Raw genomic sequence first — 14,162 nt, 5'->3', positions numbered from 1 at the left:
CCAGGGCCAAAGACCCAAAGGGACAAGGCAGAAGGTCTCCTAGGTGGGAATCTTTTCCCACATCTTGCCCATTTTGCTCCTCTCCACAAAGACAGGCACCTTCCCGTGTTCTGCCCTCTTTCAGGGATTAAGCACTAAAAATGCAGAGAGGCCTTTGTATTGAAAAAAGGCTGAAAACTGCTGTAGCTACTGGAATATGTCTGTTGTCAGCAGCACTAGACCCAATGCTCGTCTGATCTGGACTTCCATGAAAAGGCACACAGAAAGTGCCTTCAGTATCATGCAGATGATGCTATTGATTGCAGGGCTTTGGGTGCCTGAGCCACGCTGGGAGGGGGTGAGGATGAGATCGGTGCCAATAAAATGTTACCGAATTAGCACCATTTATGCATTGTTTAACAGATTTTCTGCACAAGGCCAGAACTAATTTGTAATTGAGCAGCGGAGGAGCTGTCTGCAGGCAGCTGGCTGGATTCAGGGGTGACTCAGCTCGCTACGCATGTGTTCCCTCAGATCCAGTCATTTCCCTCCTCCTGCTCAGCTTTTCTATCTTAAAATACATTAGAAGAAGTAACTGAAAGTACAGGCCTAGCACTATGATATGGGGTTTGGGTTTCCATGAACATCCCAGGTTTTCTTTTGGGAAAAGCAATGTGCAAAATTTGTAAAGAAAATAAAATAAAAAGTTGGATTAGGGGGGTTTTATTCCTCTGTTTGCATTTGTGGGGTAAGACTCACGATATGGAGCAAAAGCGGTGATACAAAAGGACAGACACGGGAGTTTGCTGGTATAGAACTGAAGCAAAACATAACCTCAGTGTTGATGATGTTACTTTTCAGATGAGCAGCGTGGAAAGGCACTCCCAAGCAATTGCAAATGCTCTACACCTTATCTATCATGTATGCAGAGTCAACCCCACGCATGAGCGCTGCTAAGCAGATCTCCACCTGCATTCCTGCAGTACTAATGTTTCTGCATTTGCCCGTGTATGCCTGGACCATATCTGGTGGCTCTTCGGGCTGAGATGCTCTACAGCTCTTTCCCTGGCAGTTAAAAGGAAATTTGTCCGTCTCTCTAGGAAAAGATCGGGGAGAGCAGTGGGAGACTTTGAACACTTGATTGATTTCTTTCCACTCCTTCTCTGTGAAGGCAGAGAGCTCGGGAGAACTTTTCCTTTGGCCACACAATCTAGCAGAAGCTTCCCAGGCAGAGTCCCTCCCTGGGGAAAGTTGGGGTAAGAACAAAACTTGTGTAGCTGTGAAGAAGAACTCAAAGCCACCTTTTGATGGCCAGTGCGATTTTTCACAAGAGCTGGCTCCACAGGATTTTTTATTGTATTTTAAAATACATCCCTGCTAATGGGTGGAAGTGGGTTTCTTGCATCTGTATAAAGAAAAAGCCTCTTCCTGCAGGTTAGGAAGAACTTGAAAGCTTGTGTAGTGTACACCAGCATTTCAGCAGGGACGTTCCACTGATCTTTGCTCCAGCAGAACTAATATTTGCTTCATCTGTTTTGAAATGAATAAGAAATTCCAGCAGCTGCCATCTCAGAGGAGTAGTGCAGAAGGGTACGGTTAACATCCAGCATTGTATTGAGCTCCTGGGATTGCCAGGCAAGGAATCTCTCCACTAATGATGACATTTCTAAAAACACTCTGAAGGTTTGATCTTGGTCCCATTGGGCGTTTTGCCATAGATCTTAATGGCTCTGTGGCTGATCTCTTAATCTCTAATGCACCTGTGCAAACTTGACAGTTTATTGCAATTTCATGCTTTTTGGAAATCGTCTAACACTAATGCCATAAGAGAGATCAAATTTTAAGGTCATTAGCTCAGGACACAGCAAATAAATAGTGAGAGAAAACAATCCGTAAATGTCATATTTGTTTAACACACAAAGTAGCTTCTGAAGAGCAGTTATCCTTATGTCTAGAGGCAGCACGAAAATTACATTCTGTGCCTAGGAAATGTGAATCTGAAGTGAAGAGTATAACATGGTTTGTAGTCTTCTCTATTCTATTCCCTTTCTCCTCATTGTTTCCCATGCATGCATCTGACTTATTCACCAATATATTCAAATTGCAGGACAGGATTCAATGCAAAAGACTTCAGGTTCTCCTGCAGCTGAGCTTTAGCAGCAGTGTGCTTTGCTTTGAGGATAAACACTGCTTTTTAGCTGCTATTCCCAACAGAAGGAATTGTGTTAAGTGGGAAAACTTATCCCTTCTCCACGTCACTAGAAAAGACACAGGACACCTAAGTGTAACCTGAGGCAGAAATGGGTGAACCCTTTATCATTGAATCATGTCTGTTCCAGCAATATTTACACTTAAAACTGAGCTCCAAGCCTGCCAGTGGTTCACTTGCGTAGGCAAGCCTCAACCCATCGCCAGAAATGCTATTAGGGTGGGAAAATCAGTAGAAAGACACACAAACATTCATTCTGCTAGTGATTAGATAGGGGAACAAGACAAGCGAGGGGACTGTAAGCCTCCTGCCCTCCTGTGTCCCTGTAAGCTCTGCGTGATGGAGTGCATTTGACAGATGGTGTGATGAGGAGAGGCCACCCACCCCCGCCACTGCTGGAAGATCAGCATCTGCCTGGCTCTTTGCCCCAGGTATTTCGGGGTCACTGATACATTTTAATTTGGTCTAGCAAAAGGCTTCTCTTTAGGTGATCTTCCAGATGTCCTGAAGAGGACCTCTGAAGATCAGATTAGTGGTGTCACCACAGCTTCAGTACACAGCGTAGTTTTGCCACTAAAACCTCCTCCTGTGGCCCATATCACTCCAAGACAGGGTGTCCCCACCACAAAAGCAGCTAGGGGCCCTGGCACACTCCTGACAGCCCATGAAGGTGCTCTTAGAAAAGACTTCTTCTGCCCTTCCCTGTGTACATAAAATCAGGGCATGGTATTGTGTTATGATTACCCAGACGAGAGGCTTTGTCCTTCTCTGTCACCACCTCCCCTTCCTTGCCTTAATTCTCATCACAGGATACGCTCTCCAGCAGTCCTGGAGAGCTTGTGGGGAAGCACAGATTCACAGATCCAAAAGAAACCCCAATTTCTTTCTGAGCAATCTTTTGGAAGATTTGAGAAGTCATTTACAGTGCCTTTCCCATGGGTGAAACCATTCGGGGGACCAAACCCTCAGCTCCTGAGATGGATATTTTGTAAAAAAGTCACCCTGCCCTACTTCAGGCATCCAACTGAGTTGGTAGATTTGTCAGCTCTCCAAAGACTGAATGGAGCCCCAAGTGAGTCATTCAAAGCACCCAAGTGTTTCTTGGTTTATGCTGAGCATACAGGGCGTTGAACCTCCTAAAGCAGTGGGTGGAATAAGTAAGTGTGGTGTACAAGTTAGATGGGATGAAATACACATTCCTTTATGTGCTGCAGGAATGCCGGGCTATCAGCAAGCCCAGATAAACTTCAGTAATGGATAACTCTTACAAGATGTTGTGTCAAACTTGGGTTAAGCATGACAAGAATTTCCCCAGTGTAAGAAGATGACGTTTGCTGAAAGTATGTATTTTTTTTTTACTTTTGTTTTTCTTTTTTGCTTGCTTAAAATATTTGTTTATTCATTCCAGAGAAAGTTAACACTGTGAATTTACATTTTATAATGTAAATGTTAGTCTGCTAGGTAGTTTTTCTTTTTGGCAACATTTCTCTGAGTATTAGCAAAATGTTTAATGGTTGTTTCATTCATTACAATTTTATGTGTTTCCTTAACCTTGCAACTCAGCAGGGTGATGGGGCTCCAAGCGGGGCTTTGCTCTCTTTACGATGACGTCTGTTTGCTTCTATCAAGCCCAGTGACTCAATTTCAATTGATTTGTACACCACGAGTTTCAGCCACGCTACAGTGTGGATGCAATTTAAAATAAAGAGAGACAAAACAAAGTGAGTATAGAAAAGCTGTCACTTTTGTCATGTGAGAGGATTTGGTGTCTTTGGTAGGGTGGAAATGTGAAGTGCCAGGATTTGCTTCTGAGTGGCAGGTGCAAGATGTCAGGAGCCTTCCAGGAGCTTACAGCCCAACACACTGCCGTAACTCACATCAGCAGTGATCCAGACATTCCTGCCCAAAACGTGGAAGCAATCAGCTCTAAAGAAACAGCGAGAACGGTGTCTTCCGTGGACAGGTCCTTTTCACTCTGCAGCAGCTGTACCAGCCAAAATCACAACCCCTAAGCCAAAATCCCCTCTCCAGCTGTGAACAACACCAGACACACTCAGGAAAGATGCTGAAGATCTGGGGAATGGGTATATTTGGGAGGGTTTGGGACACTTCTTCCTGAGCCCTCCTGTTTGCTGTCATCTGTGCTCTGAAGCATGAGTACTTCCCTTGGCCTTTGCCACGTGTTCCTTGGCCACCACCCTATTTTTTGGCAGGAACAGGCACTGCGGTGTCTCTCCTGCCCCATAACACCCCCTACCATTGCTCTGGACCCCTGTTCTGTGCCACATTGCCCCGAGCAGGGCCTCGGTGAGGCTTGCCAGGAGGCACTCGCTCCCGGCCTGTGGTCCTCCCCTATCCCACAGCTGCGTGGCCCCATCCCATGGTCTGGTGGTGGAGCAGCTCTCCCCTTTTTGGGCTTGTAGATGTTAATGAAGCTCACTTGTGGTATTGCAGGTGATAAGGAAGCTTATATGGATCCAGAAGGAGGTGGGACAAGTCTGTGGAGAAAAATCCACTAGAGCGTCACCAGACAGGTTGTAGGCCTCACAGCTGGCTCAGGAAATCCCTGAAACACAAGTGGCTGTAGGCTGGAAGTGCAGACAGCAGCAGCATCAAATATAGTTGCCTTGTGCCTGGAGGGCCAGGGTTGCTCAGCAAGGCTGTGTTTTTGCCCTGCCACGTCTTCATCAGCACTGTGGGCTTCACCTGTTGGTGCCCTCAGCTCTCCACCTCCGCTTCACACCAGGCTCACTTTCCTTCTGTTGTGCTGCCCGTCTGCTTTTGTCCACTGCTGTCAGGCAGTTGGGACACCCGAGCTGGGTCAAAACCCAAGGATGTTGTGTTTTCATGTTTTGTAATTACTTCTCTGCTGAATCCATTGCCTAAGCCAGTCCAAAACTTGGCCCCACAGGCAGTGGTGCTACGTAGTGTGAGGGAATGACACCGGACAAGAAGGGAGGATTATGCTGATTGCCTGAGCCAGTATAGCTGCTGATGGCTTTGTATTGTGAAACCAGAGCCTGTTAGTCCTGGTGTTACTACGCCCACAGGAACTTTTACAGCTCAAGCCTCAGCTGATGGCAACAGCTCCCTGTTAAAGTGAGAAGCGTGCTAATTTGCAGCAGCAACAAGTAATTGTAGAGAATACCCCGTGGCTCCAAATACTCCACATCAGTCTGACTCGGCCTGTGAACGCATTGCTCTGCTGTGGCAATGAGATCTGCAGGCTGCTGGCGCTGTCATGCCTTTGTAGTGAAACAGGTACAGATCTGAAACACGTTTTCTTCTTTTCAGTTATCATCGTCAGTAAAGCTCCAAATCTCTCCCCACCAAATCCAATGCTGGAGTTTTTCCATGTTTGAATCCGTGGCTTTTAAAATCCCTGGGATGTTTTTGTATTTCTCTGTTAGGAAAAAAACAAAGGAATTATATAACTATATAGGTATCTATATATACCTATGTATGTATCTATATAGTTATATAACTGCTGAGAAGAGTAAGTCCTGCTATCTTACTGATATTAATCAAAAAATAAATAAATAAATAAAAAAGGTTCTGTGCAGAGCAGTGAGCATATCAGCCGGGGAAATGCTGTTGTAAAGTAATAGTGGCCAGATTCCCCTGTGTGCTCTGATTGCTGTGCAGCTTTCCGGGAATTCAATGTAGCCCTAAACCCAGCTTAACTAGCTGCTCTGTGCCACGGCGGCTGCTCCGAGCGTGTAGCTGGACCTGTCGATTTGTCCCTGTATAAAGCAGAGATTTCTCAAATGCATAGTGCAGCCTCCTGCTGCTTACAAAGCCTTCCTCTGTGGCTTGTATAACCCCAGCAATCAATGCATGATACACGGCAGCAATCGATACATGACTGTCTATTTCCCTACTGTACATCCACCCCTTTCCAGCCTGGCATCCCGCAATTCATTGACCCTCTGGGGTAAAATTTCCCTTTGGAAATGGAGTGGCCTTCTGTATCACCAGCCACTCTGGAAACCTTAGAAATAGGTCTCTGGGGAAAAAGCTGGTGTGTACTTGAAGTATTTCTCATACCTGAAAATCCCAAACCAAGCCGCTCGTGCTGGCTTGCTTTCGCAGCCATGGCCCCTGCGTAGGGGGGACAGGGTGGGGACTTGCTTCCTGGCCATGCTTTCCTAGCAGAATTATGGGCCTATAGCAGAGACCTCATTTTCTCCAGATGACTCAGGAAATACCCTCCCCATCAGCTATTATTGCTTAAATAATAGGGAGGGAAGTGCAACTGACTTGAGCAATATCTGAGGGGCAGATATATATATAATATCTCCATAGGGCACATCCCAAATCTTGTATAGGGCAAGGCTGCTAAGACAGCTGATTATAATGTCACTTGGTGGGTGTATACGCTTCTCTTTGTGCCCCAGAGTGATGAGGTCATGTGGAAAAATACAGATACATATTTAGAAGTCGGCAAGTTGGTGAACAGAAATATTACAGAATCTCTTCCTAAGCATGGGCCCGTGCTGCCAACGTTTGTGCATACATTTAACTTGAATAATAGGGCTTCTAGGTAGGAAAACGTGTACAAATGTTTGCAGGATCAAAACCTTAGACGTTAAGTTTCCAGAAAGTCTAGTCCAGGAAGGGAAAAGCCTGTCGAGGGAGAGGTCTGCTGGGATTTGATTTATGAACAGGACATCCTGCTTAGTTCTGAGATCTTGCAGATACAATTCTAGTTGGACTGCTGGGTTATTGTGATGGCAAAGAAAAGGAGCTCACCCTCTCCCTTGCCTGCTAGAGGCTACTCCAGCCTATCTGGGCATCGCATCAGTGCTACACATTTGGCATTCTTTATTGCGTTTCATCACCGCTGTTTACTAAGTGATGTTAAAAATGCACGGCATGTGTCCAGCTCCGTGCAAGCAGACTGGCCTGCCTGTCGTTAATTAGCAAGCTGCATGCTGTCATTGGTGTAATGAAGCTCAGTGCTGGTTCCACAACCTAGCCACAGAAGAAGACTGTCCAGAAAGCTGGGGCAAAAGGTAGAGAGCTCTTAAGAGGATGCTTCCAGGCTCAGGAGGGTCCAGGAGGGTGGATGCTTCCAGATGCAGCTGCATCTACACAGGGTGCCATGGGGAAGAGAGAAAGGATCCACATCATCCTCTGGTAGGAGATAAAAGACATGCTCTGGGGTGGTGATGTTGACACATCTTCCGTGGCCTGAGTGACTCGGTCACAACAAAGAGGCTTTAGAAAGCTGCTGTGCTCAGTGCCTTGGGTGCTCAGCTCAAACCGCGGAAGGGCTGGCTGCCACGGGCTGCCAGACTGTCCCCTGGCTTTAGATGGAGTTGCAGTACTCCAGCACCTCGAGCTACTTCTCTGCTGCACAATTACGTTGTGCAAGGGCACATTCCCAGACGTTACGGCTGAGTCATCTACACTCTTAAATTGTTAGGATCTCTGAAGCACGTCTGTGGTCCTTCAGATGTTTCCCAGGCACGGCTTGGAAGCCAGCAGGGCCTGGATACCATTCTTGATAAGCATTTGAGATGAAACTGCCTTGGTTTGACAGAGAAGAAAGTTCAATAGTCTGGATGTGGAATATCCCATCCTGGCCAGCCTCAGTGCCAGAGGACAGACCTGGGCATGTCTGATTCACTGTTACAGACATAGCCTTCGTGTCTCCAGCTGCCTCTCTTTAGGATAGTGGGCTCTTTTATTAAACAGGAGGGTTACAAAGGATTGTATAGTGCTCTAAAGGTCAGTGCTGCTGTTGACTGTTCAACTAAATATAATACAGTGTGGCTTGATGGGAGCTGGTAAGGGAGGAGGTGGGTAAACTCACTCCTCTGGCTGCTTCCTCGTGTGTGAAGGAAGGAAGTGTCTGAATTAGAAATGGGCAAGCTGTGTTTACCTGTATTTCCTTCTAGCTACGACACTGACTAAGCTAACTTTTTACCTTGTTCCATTCCCTCCATGTCCCTTATTCCCTCTTTCCTCTATCTGTCCCCGCGTCCCCACAAACTAACGTTGAATCTCATACTTTGTTGGGCATTGCAGAAAATCTCAAGCCCACCGCGTTGCCAGTGGGCAAGTTGAGCACGCTGTCAGGAGTAATTCATCCAGCCACAGATTAACAGAGGAGTCCTGCAGGCACAGTTTTCTCCCTACCTCATTACTTTGTCTCTGAGTGAATTCCTGCAGTTAATCTTTTGCTTTGTCATTTTGCTGGAAGTCATGGCACTTCATCTTTACCTCCAGGGACAGCGACACCAAACCAGAAACCCCATGCAGCCGGCATGCAGCCACCTTGCAGAGCCTTAATATATCTTCCAGCTGCTGATGTCCAGGTAGCTGTGCCATCTCCAGAGCGAAGAACTTCTGCCAGGCTGGCTGCCCGCAGCTTTCCCTTGGAAATCCCCCATTTCTAACCTTGTAAGTAGCCCAGGAGGTATGTGAGGTTGCTAAAATTAAAATGGGAACAGGGTGCATGGTATGACAGCTGTGTGGCCTTTGAATAAGTCATTAATCTAAGGGAAAAGCCCTGTGCCCCTGCCCCACAGCTGTTCCAGCATGGGCATGGCCCTCAAACACAGGGCTGTGGGTCTGGGAGGCAGCTGGTCCATCTGTAGAGTGCTTTGTCCTGGTCTTTGCCCTGCCCCTTCCCCACATTTTTGCTCAGTTGTCCTGTCTCCTTTCCCCTCTCAGCTCTCCAGGGCCATGGCCCCAGCAGTGACCCCCCTCTTTTAAGCAATTTTGTGCTCATCTAGGCTTTCTTTTGCTCCCAGCTCGTGTGATTCTCTGCTGCCAGCTGTCTCACGCCAGCCTCCTCTGCAGCCAGCTGGGCCTGGTGACACCGAGCAGAGCCCCAGCACCCAGCCTGCCCTCCCGCTGCTCGGGATTTTTGTGCCCAAGCCCTGGGTAGGGCTGCTCGGACAGAAAAAGGGCACAAGGTGAAACACACCTTTGCTTTTTAAGCTCTGAACAGAGTTTCACACCGTGAAGTGGCGTGGAGCAGGTGCTACCCCAAAAGCTGATGCACTAGCTGGAGGGTGGATGAGAGGGCATGCTGTTGTTTTGGCACTGGAGGTGGGCAAATGAGGCACAGAAGGTTTAACTGTTCTCCTCAGTCTCAAAGATGGAGCCCATAGCAAATTTTGGGATGAAATTTTTGGTGGGGCTGGATCCAGCCCCAAGCAGGGCATCCTGGAGGATCTGGCAGGGAGCAGTGGGCACTGGGATGGACACGTGGCAGCAGAGGAGCTGCCGCCTTTTTGCTCACACAGAAGCGCTTTCAAGGTGACTTTGAAAGGGTCTGCAATATTTTGAGCAGTTTTTCCATGTCTGTCAGTGGAGACTCCAGAAATGAAGTGACATGCCTGATAGCAAGCCTCATGAGACAGATCCTCCACCGGTGTAAATCAGCAGCCGTCCCCTGCTCCCATTTATTACCGCGCTCACTTATGGCCCGTGCTCCCAGCTGTCCTGCCAGGATGGCAAGAAGCAGTGGAACAAATCCAGGTGTAATTGCTTCTCGCAGAAAAACTGCAAGGAAAGCAAGCTCACTTAGCGAGCATAAATCTAGGTCTGATAGTTTTCTTTTCCTTGAAGGAAAGCAGAGTTATGATGCAAAGGCAGAAAGATAGGAATGCCATAAAACAGGCGAACAAGAGTGGATGGGTTTGCCATCTCACGGCCTTTTTTTCCTACATCCTCTTGCCACATCACAGCTAGCATAATGGACTTGGAGAAAACCTGAGGGAATGGCTACATGAACTGCTTTCTAAAGAGCCCGGGTGTGAATTATCTCATCATTACTTTGTGTTTGTTTTTTTTTTTTTTCACCAGTGCCACTCCATTGATTTTCACTGCAGTGACACAACTGTAAAACAGGCTTAATGTAGTGCAGAATCAGACCTTATGTACCTAATTTTTTTTTTCAGAACTGCTTTTCTTACAAGGAAGAAGCATCCCCCCGAGTTTAAAGGTAAGCTCCATATGTTCACTGCAGCATGAAGATCTGTGTGTATAAATCCTGTTTAGATGACTTTATAAAGCACCGATGTACTCCACAGCACCAGGATTTAACCTTGGGATGTTCATTTTCTGTAATGTGATTAAGGAGCCTTTCCCCCTGCACAGTAGATATCTAAGCGGTTTTTTGTGTATGGAAGAGGAGCAATTGTCCGGCTTTACGCAAATGAGGCGCTACTTCAGTGCTTGCCCTGTGAAGATACTTCAGTTTCAATGGGCTTCAAGATTGCACTTTTGTGTTAAGTGGAGCTGTGATCTTTTTCCAATGAGTGTTGCTATGCAGGGCCAATTTGTGACGTCCATTATTCTAAAATAAGTAACTTCTGCACAGCAGAAATATGCTCCACTTGCACTGCTAATCTGTCTCTCACACAAAGGCGTGTTTGGAAGAAAAGTTATTTATTGCAAGTAATAAATGCAGGTTCTCAAAAGCATTTATAACTTAGTCTCCAGAGTCAAAGCACTCCAGTTTGAAATAATTTCCTTTCAATTTTCTGTATTTTCAATCTCTTTCCTGGCTGTTTTAGACCATATATCGCATACTTAATTATTCTCCAAAGGAGAGTCTCAGCCATTGAAAATAGAATATACCTACCAAAATTGCTCATGCCAGAGTCTGTCCTTCAGGTATCAACTATTGCGTGCTTTAAGACAGAAAACCTGGCTCCGTGTTAAATAAGCATGTCACATTGAAGTCCCTAGCCTCACATGTGCAGGTTTTAGATCTTGTCTGTGTGGTTTCTAAAGTCTTCTCACCCACTGGCATGACAGTCCTCTGACCGTCCTCTGGTGGAGGATGGAAACTGCAGTTAACACTTACCCACTTTGGAATCAGAGCAGAGCTGGGGTGCTGTGGGATCGGAAAGCAGTTTGTCCATATTTGTGTACAGGACCTTTCCCTCTAGATAAGCTGCACCACTGTAAGAGCAGAGCTGTTGGAATTCTTCCCAAAAGAACCCAGAAACTTTCATTTCATTAGAAACCACGAGTTACTCGCTGTTGAGGGCTCCACTTTCTTGAGGCTAGAGGGCTTCATATGATTTTTATATGACTGTTCTCAGGAAGAGGAAATGAAAACATACCAGTATTTGGAACAGTTCATCAGGTTAGTTTGGGGTTTCTCTGTGGCTTTGGCCACGAGTTACCATGGGACCGGGAAGTGCAACTGAATAACTCCATGTCAGCAAAAAAAAACAAGTGGTTTGCCCTCCTGTTGTGCTCCTGCATGAGGCTCATTAGCGAGGCCGGCCCTTTCCCTGCAGCAGCAGCTGACTGTGGATGTGCAGCTGCACAGCTCTGTGCCTTGGGCACGGGCTGACTGCAGCCTCGTGGTGTGAAGGGTTTGCATGGGGATGGAGCGCAGCTGCATCCCTCTCTTCTTCAATAATCGCAAACACATTTATAGCCACCCAAGTGGGTATGGGAACAATTAGCAAAGTGGAAAAGAATGTTTACAGCAAATAATTCATCGGCTTAAAATCCCTACCTGTCTGGTGTGTTAGGAGGGGGTGAAACCACACGCATTCCTGTTGTCTCTGCCTTGGGAGGGCAGGCAGAGCTTATGGTTCAAAGAGGTCACACAAAATCACCATGGCAGTGCTGGGAATACCCGCATTTCATTCTCAAACTCCTTCCAGTATTTCATCATTTCTGGCAGATTGTATTAGTCAAAAGAGGTTTCTCCTGTTCTCTGAGAGACCTTCTGCTTGACAGCTCTGTCCTCTGAGGAAACATTCATTCGTAACAAGTTTGGCTTGAATCAGTTTGGCTTGATTTTCATGTTTTCTTATAGCCCACAGCAAAACTTGTACCCCAGTGTCACTTGTTTCCACAAACATCCCTACAAAATGCAGGGCAAGCTGTGTTGGCTGCTCTCCACAGGGCTGGAGAACAGAAGACCCAGCCATACCAAGAAGTTCCTTAGCAAGGTGCAAAGTGCGTGCGAGACCCCAGCTCGGTGACTGAATTCACCAGGTATAAGCCACTCACACATGCATCAGGCACGGGGCCGTATGCAGGGGGCTACAAGTAGCTGGTAGTACAACATGAGCTTGCACGTCCAGCCACTTACACGGCACTGGTGCATTGCTGCTGCAGCCTGTTTTAACTGGGCGATGGGTTGCATGGCTGGCATTTGTTATTGCAAAGTACAATTGTGCTTACATTGCTTCTGGAGGAGGAGGAGTTCCTCCGGATGGCAGGGCTTTCTTGGGATCTTTCCTTCCCTATCAGCCAGGCTGCTGTAAGCAGCGTGTAAAGGGAGACTGCTAAAAGCCGTGAACTCGTCTGAAAAGGCATGGCTTGCTTCTCTTTCACTTCCCTCCTCTGGACATGGCTCCAATACGAAGCTGATATTTATGTGTTTATAACGTATTCTCACAGGGGTGGGATATATATATGTTTATAACGTATTCTCACTTCAGGCACCACAATCTGGTCAATGCTTGTCCCAGGAGTGGTTTGAATCCAGCCTCACACTCTCCCATGAATATCTGGGGAGCCGTTGGATTCTCTCGTGCTTATGAGGCTTGTAGATAACTCACCATAACTTTTTTTGGCTTGTTCTGGAGGCTGGCAATTGAGCTTTGCTTCCAGAAAGCTTGAGTTGTTACTCCTGGGTTTAGCTAGCAAATATAAACGAGGGTTCAAGTTAGTTTACTTATCCATAAAAGATACGCTTTATTTTTTACAGCCATATATACACGTGTGTGTGTGTTTGCGCACATACATAAAAAAGAAATATGGGCTGTTCCCTTGGCCTCATCCCACTTTCCATGAAAAGAGTGTTCCCCTGGAAGCTGTAGCCGTTCACGTCTCGCAATCTGCCACCTGTCAAAGCAATCTAAGATTTACTAGTGACAACTGAGTGCTAATGCCTGCCATCCTTGCCCTGCAAATAGCCCATGCATTCCCAGTCCCCTGGCTCTTACGTCAGCTCTCCTCCCCACGATTAGTTCAATCCCAGCCAGTCACCCAGTGGCCATTTGGAGTGATTCACTCTTAGAAGTGCATATCTTCGACACTCACTAAAACTTCAGGGGGAAAATGAGTCATTTCATGTTATAGAAAGTCATATCTTGCCCTCAGTATTTGTGTGTATACATGAGCGATAATCATTTATTTTTAGATAAATTTCTCCAATATAAATGCTGCTTCCTTCGATAAAGGTTGTCTTGAGAGCCACGTGCTAATATTCGGCTTATTGCACGAACGCTGCAATAGATTATTTATTTATTCATTCATTCACTCATCCGCAGCAGTGCAGTGGGATGACAGGGAGCTATAGCAGGAGCTCATTGTTGGGAGTCAGCCTGGAGACAGGGCCGCTGTTGCTAGGCTTATCTGTTGAAATGTGCTTTCAATAGTGCAGTGAAATCATCTCCTCTCTGGCGTTTTCTTGCTGGTTTAATCACTTGGGTCTGCCTCCTCGACTGTCCGGTGATGAGTGTTTTCAGGACTCAAAGTCAGAAAATGCTGGCTTTTCAGGGAGGACCGTCGGACCACGTCTTTGTCATGGTGTCCTGGAGAAGCCCTGGGCCTTGTTCGGTCTCGTCACCATCCCAACAAGCCAGCGTTGCACTTGTGGGTGGGCCTGGTGTTGGCCCAGGTGTTGTGTCGTGCCTGTGCCACCCGCAGCAGCTTTGTGTTGGGACCTGTGGCAGTTTGGGGTCCTGCCACATTGCACCAATGTAGCTGAGCTGCCGTGCTCTCTGGATGGCAGGCCTCACTTTTCACACAACTCCCAGACATGACAGAGCTCCTGCCCTGGGGCAGCTTGGTCTCACCTCGTCCAGTGTCCCCTGTGGAGGTTCATCCCTTGCCCCAGCAGTTCCCGAGGGACTGGAGCAAGCACAAAACCTCCACCGTCTCCTGAAGACATCTGTGGAGAAAGGAAGAGACATGAGAACCATGTCAGGGCCTTGCCGGCAGGGAAGCAGGACAGCTTCCCACCATATTTAAACATCTT

General features: G+C 47.0%; 1 long non-coding RNA gene across 2 annotated transcripts in view; it reads left to right on the top strand.

The window, feature by feature from the left end:
• LOC121064154 overlaps nucleotides 1-14,162 on the top strand; it is a 33,464-nt gene that overhangs the window by 2,577 nt on the left and 16,725 nt on the right. The window contains exons 2-3 of one of the 2 annotated variants that reach the window (XR_005816355.1): nucleotides 8,222-8,596; nucleotides 10,105-10,148. This is a non-coding gene — a long non-coding RNA (uncharacterized LOC121064154). Of the gene's footprint in view, nucleotides 1-6,254; nucleotides 8,597-10,104; nucleotides 10,149-14,162 lie in introns of those variants that run through there. The other variant, XR_005816354.1, reaches the window with a different exon arrangement.

Source organism: Cygnus olor, chromosome 1 (assembly GCF_009769625.2).
Source record: "Cygnus olor isolate bCygOlo1 chromosome 1, bCygOlo1.pri.v2, whole genome shotgun sequence".
NCBI lineage: Eukaryota > Metazoa > Chordata > Aves > Anseriformes > Anatidae > Cygnus > Cygnus olor.
The sequence above is the reverse complement of the archived record's forward strand: the minus strand, read 5'-3'. Positions and strand labels throughout refer to the sequence as shown.